Raw genomic sequence first — 12,970 nt, 5'->3', positions numbered from 1 at the left:
GAAAACAGTACTGCTAGGACTGTCCGTGATGATGAAAGACATTGCCACATTCTGACAGGGACCTGAGAGACTACTCAAGAAGAAAATACAGTAACAGTGGAAGAGGGCATGACCTGAGCCACCTAAATGGCAGATGGCCATGGACCACAGGGTAAGAAGCAAGTCTTGGCTTGTTCCTTAGCACTGCAGAGGACCCACTCCTAAAGTCAGGTTTAGTTACCTACAGATGTTAAAGAAGTCATTGAGGTAATAATAATACAAGTGCACTATATAGAAATAAAGGGATTTTCTTAAAGCATATTCAAATGAACATCCAAAAGGGTAAAGCCCATGCATATGAATACTTTACACAAGCTATCAGAGACTTAAACAAAAATGAAAGAAAAAAAAAAGAAGAAGAAGAAAAAAGACTCTGGAGCCCCACAAACATGAGGTGTTTAAATAGCAAGTTAAAAAAATATATTTATAATGGCTAAGAAGATATCCTTTATAAGCTGAAGTCCAAACAAAGGAAAACAGAAAATAATATAAATGTTGGCAGTGAAAAACCAATAAAGCAGGCCAGATAAAGAAAAATAAAAGATCTTTAGTAACAACTTTCTAAAAGCATAATGATGAGCGCTAAATGCTTTTTAAAACCCAACAGGAATAGGAAGCCTGCCAGAAAGGTAGGACTAATCCACCACCAAAGTATAAAGGGAGTGTTCAAAGAGATAGGGTTCTACAAGGAAATATAAATGAGCTCTCCAAATAAAAAATTAATGTAGAGGATCTCTGGGAAGTTCCCATGCCAGAAACCCTTTTTAGTAGGAGATCTGTTTCCATTCGAAACATCACTAGAAAAAAACTTAAATTAACAAAGTGAACAGTAGCAAAGAAGAAACACCAAATAGCATTTGACCAAAAGTTCTAATGGGAATTGCTGAACACACGGTCAGCAAAATTACTATGGTCATCACTTCAAATGACATCCAAACCACAGGAATGGAAGATGTGAATTTTGGGGACTTTTGTTTAGTTGGTTGTTGTGTTTCTCTTTGGTTCTCTGGTTGGCTGGTTAGTTGGTTGGTTGGTTGTTCTTTGCTTTTTACAATTTGGGAAAGGGGGACCAGGCTGGGGAATGCAAAAGCAAACTACAGGTCAGTAAGTCCCTGTTCCATTCCAGACAAACCATTTAAAAACAGATCAAAGAACAGCATCAGTAGGTACATATGGGAACATAATTTACTGAGAAGTAGTCTAGCTGGTTTCTGAAAAAGAAAATTGTAACTCACAAGAGGAACATTGAACATTGGAAAAAGGATGCCTTGGCACATAGTCTTTGATTTCCAAAAGGTTTTTAACAAGTTTCAATGCTAAAGGAATCTAAGGTAACTCAGTCACCCTGGGGTAGCAAGGAAAGCCTTCAATAAATGAAGAGAACGGTTAAAATAGAAGCAGCAAGAATTGGGAATAAATAGTGAGCTTTCTCAGTATGGAGAGGTCCTGGAAAGTCTCCAAGCAATCTGTATTAGGGTCTGTGCTCTTCAGCTTATTCACAAGTGGCTCAGCGTTTGCTAAGTTACTCAGGATAGCAAAAACAAAATCCTGAGAAGAGATCTAGCAGAATTTCACAATATGCAAAAACCATAAGGACCACAATATGTGTGAGTTTCTGAACAGAAAGTGACTATATAGATCAGGAATCTTTACACAGGAAAACCCACCATCAAGGAGAGTTAGAACAGGGTAGTGTGCAGATGAATAAAGAAGAGTTTTCACAGTTTCTTACAGTACAGGATCAAAAGGACAAGAAATGACATAAATCAGTACCAGGATGAAAGCAAGCTAGAGGGTGTACTTTTCACAAAACTCAACATTAAAACTGTGGAACTCTGCCATAGGATGTTGTGGATGCTGTAAGACTAAGTGGGGTTAAAAATTAGTCAAGTTAATGGAAAGAGACTTTTCCAAGAGAATCTTCCCTCTCTCTTTTCTTATTATTAGGGGTCATAAAGAAAAATGATGGCCTCTAGCCCAAACATTTGCCTTCTTCCTTACCAGTCAATAAAACATGTTTCATATTGTGATGGCTTCTTGCTTTCTCCAGTCTTGAGGCCTGACCTTTTCTTTATATAGAAAAAAGATTTTTAAAAGACTGACTGGTTTTAAAACCAGGTTTTACTAGAACACATAATACCAAATTAGAACATGGCAATCACTTCAGTAGAGCTGTGACACGCTGGGTAAGGTAGATTAAATAGATAAATCTCACCACCCCCCCCCCCCCCCCCCCCACACACACACACTCTGCCTTTTCATGGAGGGCCCTTTCCCCTAGTCTCGCTTTTGAAGAATTTCAGTGAATCCACCAATGCTCTGTATTCAAGACACACATGGCTGCTTCTGGGCCCCAAGGAAAATTCCCTTTTTGCTGTCACTTCTACAAGATGGCTGAGAGTCATCTCCACACTTCAGGTGAACTTCAGGTTCCTCTCAGGTTTGCCCCAGCCTCTGTTCCTCCCGTGGGCTCCCTGCCTGTTGCTTCCCAAAGCTGCTCCCAGCAGGAGCCCTCGGCGAAGGGCAGGGCTCTCCCTCCCCGGTGATGGATGGGCTGTGTAAGGATAGCATGGATGGAACAAGGCAAGCAGCTTTCCTCTGTGCTAGTCAGCCACTGTGAAACTTAACACGCCGTGCCAGGCAGCACGCATGCAATGAAACAAGTGGCCCTTCCATTGCACAGCATGGGCTCAGAGAAGTTCCTTAAGAGCTTGCTGCTTACTTCTGTAGCAGCAAAGGTTTAAGGGCTGCTATGGCTTTACAAGAGAGACATTACCACACTGCAACCATGTGTGAATTTAGGCAAGGCTTTAAGGTGGGATCTGACCTCAGCTGAACTCAGGGGCTGGTGTCGGGAGTGTGGACTCTCCATGAAGCCCAATAATCACAGAATCATTAGGGTTGAAAAGGATCTCCAAGATCATCTGGCCAACCATACCCTTCCAATATCACCCACTAAACCATGTCCCTAAGCACCACGTCCAACCTTTCCTTGAACACCCCCAGGGACGGTGACTCCACCACCTCCCCGGGCAACCCATTCCAATGCCTGACTGCTCTTTCTGAGAAGAAATGTCTGCTCATTTCCAACCTGAACCTCCCCTGGCACAATTTGAGGCCATTCCCTCTAGTCCTATCACAGGTGAGAAGAGGCCGACCCCCAGCTCCCCACACCTTCCTTTCAGGTAGTTGCAGAGAGCAATAAGGTCTCCCCTGAGCCCCCTCTTCTTCAGACTAAACAACCCCAGTTCCCTCAGCTGCTCCTCTCACAGGACTTGTGTTCCAGGCCCCTCACCAGCTTCGTAGCCCTTCTCTGGACATGCTCCAGGGCCTTGATGTTCTTCTTGTACTGAGGGACCCAAAACTGAACACTGTACACAAGGTGCAGCCTAAAATGTCAGAGCACAGCACTGAGGTTGCCGAAGGAGAGAACAGCCCCATGGAGGGACTGGACGTGGACATACCTCTCCTCACAGGTGTGCTTCAGATATTAAAAGAACAGCATTATTTGATTTGATTTAGCTGACACAGACTATTGATATGGATTATGGACAATCTCTCTCCTTCCTTTGCCAGTCACTTTGGCAAGGAAATAAGTGTGATGGACTGCCAAGCATTATGCTTGGCAGTCTGCTTTTGCTGCCACCACCATTACAAGTAATAGTGGGTGATCTTTGGCTGTGTATTGTCCTATTACATTTCACTTTTTACGTTTTGTAAGAGATGCTTGTTATTCTTTTTTCCTTTTATAAACAGTAAATAAAAACACTTTCAAATTAATGGCATGCAGGAACTGTTGAGAATTTAATATGAGCAAAGACATAAAATTACACACTTCTGGAATGGAAATGACATGGGACCCATAATATTGCCTTAAACAAAACTGAAAAAATGAACAATGTTTGAATATTGGCTGCATAAAGAGCTCGTTTTAGAACTCTTCTTCTTCTCTCTCCTAAATTTTTACGAAGTTTCACAAAAGCATAATCACGATTGTTCCAGTCACACCATATAAGTTTTTTGACAAAAATCCTTATTCTTCAGATTATAAAAACAAACAAACAAACAAACCAAACACAAAGAAAGCAAAAGAAAAAAAAAGCACAGAAAACAAAAGAAACCAATAAAAGGAAAGGTCAGACACAATACAGCCTTCACATTTATGGCAGCTCCTGTTCCTTGCTAAGCTCATTCAAGACTCCGAATATCAGGTTAGTATGGGGAAAATTCACTATGGCAACCTATGATCCATTTTGCACACTGAACAGAAAATTAATAGCTTGGCTTGGGAATAAACATTTATCTGCACATTCCCCCAAGCACTATTATCAGTGAATATTTTAATAACATGATTTCCTTCCCCCCAAAACAAACATCCAGAGAGCTCCTTCCCATTTCTCTTACCTTGATATTTGTGTATTTTGAATGTAATGGATTTCTCTAAAGTAATATTAAAATACTTAGACGCTTCTTCTTGGTTCTGTAATCATAACTACATCATAAACACCTTGCTCAAACAATCACTTTCCTTTGGAGTGCCATCTATACAAATATGCTGTCTACACAAAAAGCTAATGTCTTTCTGGACATTTTTAGGAATAAGGGCTTTGTTACAAATAAATAAAATGTGACCATGTTTTATTCTGCTATTTTTCAGGATAGGTGCTAGTCGTTTTTAGCAGAATAGAGCATTAAAATGTGGACTTTACATGTATGTAGGTTTTCTTCCATTTATAAAAATACATTAATATACTGACAAACTGTAATACTTAAATTGCCTGAAAATGTCAGGGTCATAGCAACATCAGAAATTTAATTTAATACAATTCACTATTCAGAAACTATGCAGATATGTTTGACATATAGTAACCATGCTCTTTAAATGCCCTTTATACTTGACAAAAATGAGTACAGATACTTACCTGGTAGGAAAAGTTCACACATATATGCCAAACCATTTATTAACATCCCTTACTGCCTAGCTCAAATTAGAGCTGCTGTTAGGTAGAATTAGCCTAGAATTGAGTTCCTAAGTGAAATGAGCTGGCATCCTGTCATTTCGCTACAGATTCGTAAATAGCATAATGAGGTTTTGGCCTATGATCAGAGCTTTTTATTACAAAAATATAATTAACGCAAAACAAAGCACATCACAATCTTTCCTTGTTTGACTTGCCTGAGGATAAATTTTATAGATCTCAGAAATTCTCACTATAGATAGTGAGAATGCATCTCACCAGAATACATTGTCTGGTAATCTTTCACATCTTTTTGATTCCTATGAAATACCTTGGGTTTTGGATTCCTCTTTGTAGAGCTCCCTGCAAAAGTCTGTGAGACTTGTCAAATTGTAATATTTTAAAAATAAACAAAAAGGCCCAGGTACAAATTTTTGAATACCGTTATTAGCATTTTTATTTATATTCACTAACACAGTTTGGAAATTAATATATAAAATCAACCCTGAGTTAACGGTTTCTCTACTCCCCTTGTGGATCTTGCATATGAAATGGTCAATACTGAACCCTGAAATAAAGCAAGTTCTGCTCCCAGCTTGGAACTCTCCAGATTGGCCCAACAGCAAGCAGTTCAACTTCAATTTTAACCTGCTCTAAACCTACTGCATCTGAACTGCAGTACCAACACCAGAGGGAGGGAGGAAGGCAGGAAGGCATGCAGGCAGGCAGGCAGGCAGGCAGGCAGGCAGGAAGGAAGGAAGTCCTTTTCAAAAGAGCCTACCTTCCTTCAGGGAAAGGTGTTTTTTTGCCCTGTAAAGAATTCCTTCTTAGAAAATGTCATTTTACAGTCCGTGTTCCTGAGCTGGATATTGAATTCAATACAGTACAAAATAAAACTACACAGACTACCCAATTAGCATCTTCTAATCATGAAAGCAAACAGAATCTGCTTAATCCAACAGGACCTTATGCTGCCTTGTATGCCACTTAGTAAGTACTGAAATTTGTCTGCCATCCAAGAAACGTGCTATAGGTAGGATATATATTTTTTCAAGTCTCTTCAACCCACCAAATTTTCCAGTTTGTTAAAAATCAACATTAACCACTCAGACACCATCTTCACTAAAAAAAGTTAACACTTTCATTCTTGCTGATTTAAACTGTTTTAGCTTCAATTACTAAGCCAGAGGCATAAAAATTAAACCTTGCACATTTTAACTGTGGTTGTTCAAGCAAAATGAACAATGGGACTCTGGCTAATTTGTATAGACACTATCTAGAGATAAATAAGCCTTCCTTTGAGAAGTGTTGCTGAAGGAGACAGGTGAATTATTCCCCCCCCACCCCCAACATATTTATGTTGTTTGTTACTGCATTTTACATACATGTGACTGCATGTTACATACATTTAGAATTATACATGTTTACATTTTACATTATATTTACATTTTTATATACTCTTCCTAGTCAGCTCCAATTTTAATGCACATGCATTTTATTGTTAGATAATGTAGTATAAAACAAATGTTATTAGACTTTAATGACACTTCAAAATGTGAAGGAAGATAAAAAGTGGTATTCATTCAGAAAACAAAAGTAATAAAAGAAAACGCCTAAAATAGAGGAGAAGGAATATTGCTTCATCTTCTGTACTAGTACTTGTTAAGTGCTAAAGTGGGAAAGAAAAATGGGAAGGTATACTGGTAAAATTGTCTACATGCCACCATAAATAAAAGAAAGTGGATAAAACACAAAGGAACTGAAGTCTCTTACATCTTGAACAGTACTGGTCACGAAATTAAACCCTAAGCAGAATTAAAGTATAATATCAAGTTTTTAAAAATTGAAATGTTAATATAAAAGATGATTTTAAACTGAAATTGGTACTGAGCTAAACATGTAAAAATCATTTTAATTCAGTATACTAAAAAAGGCTTGAAGAAGTTAAATCAAGATTATTTTTTCATGTAACTGCTTCTACTGAATTTTTTGAAGAATTTATTGGTCATATCCTGACTCTGTGTTTATCATATCTGTCACGGATATTGAAACACTATCACAAAACTTTCATGAAACAAGAAAGGTGAAGCATAACAAAACAGACAGAAGAGGGGGGAAAAGAATCCCCAAACTGCCTAGAGCAGCAGAGTTCTGTAGTTCTGCTCCTCATTTCTCATGTTTTCCAGCAACTCACATCACAGGGGTTGCAAAACTTGCTACCCTGGTAGCTCTCCTGTACGACTTCTTCCAGTCCCCTGCACTGAGCCTGTAATCTCACATCTGATCTGTGAGCTGCGCAGTGTGGGTACAGCACCTCCTGGGTTTCTGTGCTTTGCAGTGGGAGCTTGGCTGGTCAGCTGCCTGGTCCCAGACTCCAGCAGAGCCAGAGCCAGCCCCCCATGTAGCTGGCATTCACGCTCCTCGTGCACTGCTTCCAAATCTAAAGGCACTGGCAGTGGGAAAATCATGCTGAAGTGTTTCACCATCAGTTCCCCATGCCTCTGCCGTTTTGCTCTGGCTGAGAATGGTTCACTAAGCCACAAGGATTAAGTAAGAGCTTTAAAATCACTAAGTCTGAAAGATTTAAGGGTACTGAGAAGCTCCCTTACCGTTTTTATAGAAGTTTATCCCTGGTCAAGATCCTTCTTTTAAACTTCCTCTTGCTTTGCAGTTAAGCAAGTGCAATGTTGACATTGTTGACAATGTTGACAGGACGAGGGGGAATGGGCTAAAGTTGCGTCAGGGGAGGTTTAGGTTGGATGTTAGGAAGAACTTCTTTACTGAAAGGGTTGTTAGGCATTGGAATGGACTGCCCAGGGAAGTGGTTGAGTCACCATCCCTGGGGGTCTTTAAGAGACATTTAGATGTAGCCCTTAGTGATATGGTTTAGTGGAGGACTTGTTAGTGTTAGGTCAGAGGTTGGACTAGGTGATCTTGGAGGTCTCTTCCAACCTAGACGATTCTGTAATTCTGTTTGATTCTGTTGCATTGCAGAAGTGACACGAAGATTTTGAAGTAAGGATAGACATCCCTAAGTGTTATAGCTAGTAATACCTGGCCTTTTTATAAACAATTGCAGTGTTTCTGGTTATAAGCATACTGCATGATTTACTTATTTTGTTTGCTATTGCAGTTCTCACTTAAGTTGAACTACTGGATTTTACTATTTAGTTCTCTCTTATTAATGGGATGCAATGCCTTCTCCATGAACATCCTGAAAAATGTACTGCCCTGAGACGATTACAAGATACAGTGTGAAATCTGGAGAGCAGGCTTATGTCCTTATCTAGTACAAACTCCACCAACTAACTGCAGAAATGAAATTAACTCATCTCATTGTAAATAACAGCACTTCCCTTTTTCAGAGTGATAATGAAGTTAAATTTATTGAACGCTTTGCTAAGCTAATATAATATAGTCTTACAACACATCAGAGAAAGATTACCATGAACTAGTTTTCAGTCCAAGTCAGTTAATTTCTGTAGTTCTGTTTCTTCTCAAATCAATAATTAATAGTTCAAACCTACAATTATTTGATCTGAGATTTTTGCACCTATTTTTAAGTGTCAATGGACACCTAAAATAAGATTCAGTGTGAAACACTTCACACTGTCACAAAAGAGGGAGAGGCTGAAGCAGAGTTGTATATCTTCTCTCTGAACTAGAAGAGAAATCACCTTATCTAAAGCAAAGACAAATGAGTATCAAAGGAATTAATATTCCTATGATGATCACACTATATTGTGCATAGGGATGAAATACATATGCTTCAGGAAGAATTATTATATTTATCTGGAACACCTGGAGGTCTTCAGAAAGAAAAATGACTATAAAAGCTAAACGTTGCAACAAAATAGACTTTCCTTTAGTGAATGCAACCTGAGGAATATGGTATTCAGAAGGGATTCATTTTGTCAGAGTTCTAAGAAAGCCAAAGAATCTCAGCTGAAGAAGGGAGAGACAAGAAAATCTATTTATACATTTTTAGGACTTTGTACTTTCTTATATCATACTGGTACATTGTTTATAAACATTTGCAACTAGATTGACAGATTTTTATTCTTTTTTAATTGTAAATACAGTTTTATTTTTCTAGCTCAGCCTCTTTTAAGGTAACCAAGTACCCATGAAGCATTCCCCACATCATGAGATGAAAGGAGTATCTCAGCTGGGACACTATGCCTTTTGACAAATGCCCTCACTTCCCAAAACTTCTTCAGAGGCTAACAGTGTGGCACATACAAAGTATGGAATGACACAGAGAACTGCTATTAAGGTGGTCTGCAGTGCTAGGAACATGGTAACAAGGAGAGCTGCCTGACACACAACAAGGTGTTTGGGAGCATGTGTGAATTCCACGGTCACCAAGAAGTTAGTGACATGTATGTATGTGACCATAGGTGTATGTACCTGCAGTGCACATAACAATGTAAACCATCATGTCTGAAGACGATTATGAATGCATACACTTCCAAAACATTTAATTTTCTTTCTATAGCAAAACGAGACACATTTTTTGTGTTCCAAAACCAATGAGCTGTACCAATGAGCAAAAAATTCGAAACCTTTATCAATTTTTGACGAGAGAACTGACAGGTTACTACCTACTGTTGTCTGCACTGTCTTTCGGGTAGATGATACTGCCTCTGTTGCAAATGTAACAGAACAGGAAATATATCTGTAATTCATAATACTAACATAGATTAACGGCAATTTAACTTGGCGCAACCACGAAGAGGACCCATGACCTATTTTGTCATCCCTCCTGAGAAAACAAAGACCTTTAGCAAAGGAGTGAGGTAAGCAGTTGGATTCAGTTACCTAATTATTTGTTTTAGCTTGAATTCCCATTTTGAGAATCACAGTCCTTAGAGATTTATGACAATATATGTTTCTCCAGAGCTCCAAACTCTTTCTGTTCTGTCTCCTCATTGCCAGGCAGAGATGTTGGTTTATGTGGGACATCATTTGTTCTCGCTCCCTGCTCTGTCTTCCCCCATGCTGACTTATACACAACTCATATACTTGTCAGAAGACACACCATACTTGCCTTGGGTTAATGCACCCAGTGTACTTGTCTACTGCCTTCACACATTTTATTTGTAATATCCAAGAAAGCCATGGTAGCCAAAACCATCAGATTGAGATGAACTCAAATGATGCACTAGATCATCTAGAAGAGAAATCAAACATTATTCTAAAAACTGGAAGTGTGGACTAAGCTACTCACTTAAAAAACTGTTTCCTGATGTTCAGACAGAACCTCCCACATTTCAGTTTGTGCCCATTGCCTCTTGTCCCAGCACTGGGTACCACTGGAAAGGGCCTGGCTCTGTCCTCTTTACAGCCTGCCTTTAGGCATTTATAGACGTTGCTGATATCCCCGTGGGCCTTCTTTCCTTTGGGCTGAGCAGCCCCAGCTCTTTCAGCCTTTCCTTATGTGAGAGGTGCTCTAGTCCCTTCATCATCTTCATGGCCTTTTGTTGGATTCTCCCCAGTACATCCATTGTACTGGGGAGCCCGGACTGGACACAGTACTCCAGGTGCAGCCTCACCATGTTAGCAGATGACTTTTCACATACTGATCAGGAAAATGACATAATGTCACAGGATAATTCAGCTATTAGAATTTCAGAAGCCAAAAGGAATAAACTTTCCAATATCAATACGTACATACATGCAAACACGTACACAGCACACACGCTTACAGTCATGCACTCGTTCAGGCTGTTAACCAGCAATTTCTTTTAATTACATACAATTACATACAATCTACATAGCAATCTCTTAATTACATACATCCCCCTTCCTGCAACTTGGTGCCTATACCCCGTAAAAGGTTCAACAACATTCTGCTATTTTTATCCAACAACAGAAACCTACCATAAGAGAGACAGCAGTTTTGCAGCATGGATGAAAAATTTTCACCATTTTCACTATCTGATTACAAAACAAAACAATAGCTTTGTTTTCCAGTTATTGAGTCCACACAAGATCACAAACAGCAAACAATTTTGGATCATGTGAGAAGCCCAGATATTCCTGCTATTTCAGGTTTATATTAAAATTTCATTTTATAATTAATTTGTGTTAATTTTGAAGTACATTCTATAAACAGATTTGTTTTTCATGTTTTCCTCTTTTTTTTTTTTTTTTTTTTTTTTTTTTGTACTCTTCTGCCTTTCCTCTGAACAACAGTCTATAAAACAGCATTTTGTAACCTGGAATGAGAATCTGTATAATGAGACAGTGACACTATCAAGGAACATTTCTTCTCTGTTTACTATTATATATAGAGAAAGCAGCTTTGAGTAGTTGTATATATAATTCTCAGAACTTAAACACCAGCACAGTAAAGTAGGTAGAAGCTAGGTAAGTAAACAAGGAGGTTTAAACCACAGAAGAGAATGACAAACACTGACACAGTTACTCATCTTCATTCCTTTTTGCGTTCAAAATGTAGAACGTTAATACTAACACAAATATGAAATTAATGATTTTTTTGCTACTGTTCCCGAAAGTGCCATTTTATTAAGTACTTCCTTCTCCTTTATTCTTTCATTTCCAAATCTAACAGCATTTAGATGAAAAAGCAAAAAATGAGTTGTGTTTCCACTGCTTTCATGTAGAACAGTTGCCACTTGCTTTTTTCCTTTCTTGTTTTGATGATGCACACCAGAAATCACAAATTTACAAACAATGTGATCACCATCTTCCTCTCTTAATATTGACTCTTGCTTTTTATTACAACAGCTTAGCTGGCTTCTACCTTTAGAGCAGAGTGCACTTCCTGCTGCCTTGGCAAATGTGTTATTTGGCTATTTTTCAGGCTTGACTATTTGCTGCATGCCCAGTAGGTACATGCAGATACTTAGGTTAGAGTGAAGCTATTAAGCAAACAGCATTGAAGGGCTTCTTTGCCAGAGATCAGGAATGGCCTCCATTTACTATAGTTTTCTATAAAAATTGTCTCTGCCACATTCTTTGCTGTTGGAAAAAGAAATGAAACAACACCGTGAAATGCCAAAAGTGCCAAGGTACACAAATTCAATTTATTGTTACTGAAAAGATGGAAACTTGTACACAGAAGATCAATGAGAATGGAAGATCCTGGGATTGAGAACGAATGTGGGGAGAGATTGCTAGCATTATTAGAAGCAAGTTCTGCTGGAAATCACACAACTGCGAGTCTACCTTAACTGGAAACCACTTGCTTTTGACAGTGATAGAGTCTCTTTATTCCTCATTGTAATGTTTCATAACTTTTTTTCCATCAGAAATAGACTGACCCAGAAAGAATGATGATACTTTATATTTTAGTTTGAGAAATGCCAAGGACACGTTAGAAACTCTAGTCACCAAAATTAACTCTGGAAGGAGCAAGAAGGAATCACCGTAATTTAAACAGAATCTGGACACACAAAACTACATCTTTAATCAAGATTTTCTCTTCTGGAAGGAAAAAGCCCCAAATTAAAGGAATCAGTTACAGAACTGAAAACATAAAGATGGAAGGTTTGAAATTTCCTTAATTAAAGTGGCAGAAAGGTCTGGCAATCACCAGCTGAAAGAGGGTACTGGGAGTAATAAATACAAAGCAGAAAGATGAACTAAAACTTGCCAAAACTCAGACTGAGTTGGATTTTATACAAAATTTAAAAACATTAAGAAGAGAGATCAACTAAAACAGAGGAGAGGGATCACGTTACAAATACCGCAGATGTGACCAAAAACCTTTGTCTTACTAACATTGGAGAAGCACTTCCAGGGTTCTTTGAGATAGTCTTCAATATGAGCCGCACGTTATATTTGCTTGTATTTTAAGGTAGTGTTATGTTCCGTTAACAATAATGGATGGCTACCCCCATAAAAAGGGAAAATGTTATTTATTTCCATAAGGAGCCCCAGAGTGGCCTCAGATTAAAAAAAATAAATCCAGAAAACAACCCTGATGGCAGGCAATAGGCATGACA

The 12,970-nt window shown here is 38.6% G+C and overlaps 1 protein-coding gene across 1 annotated transcript in view; it reads right to left on the bottom strand.

Annotated features, from left to right (window-relative positions):
* EYS (eyes shut homolog) overlaps nucleotides 1-12,970 on the bottom strand; it is a 959,435-nt gene that overhangs the window by 240,234 nt on the left and 706,231 nt on the right. The gene's annotated exons all lie outside the window — the stretch shown is intronic.

The sequence above is a fragment of the Anser brachyrhynchus genome (assembly GCF_964034855.1).
Source record: "Anser brachyrhynchus genome assembly, chromosome: 3".
NCBI classification, from domain to species: domain Eukaryota; kingdom Metazoa; phylum Chordata; class Aves; order Anseriformes; family Anatidae; genus Anser; species Anser brachyrhynchus.
Note: the sequence above shows the minus strand (reverse complement) of the source record. Positions and strands in the feature narration are given on the sequence as shown.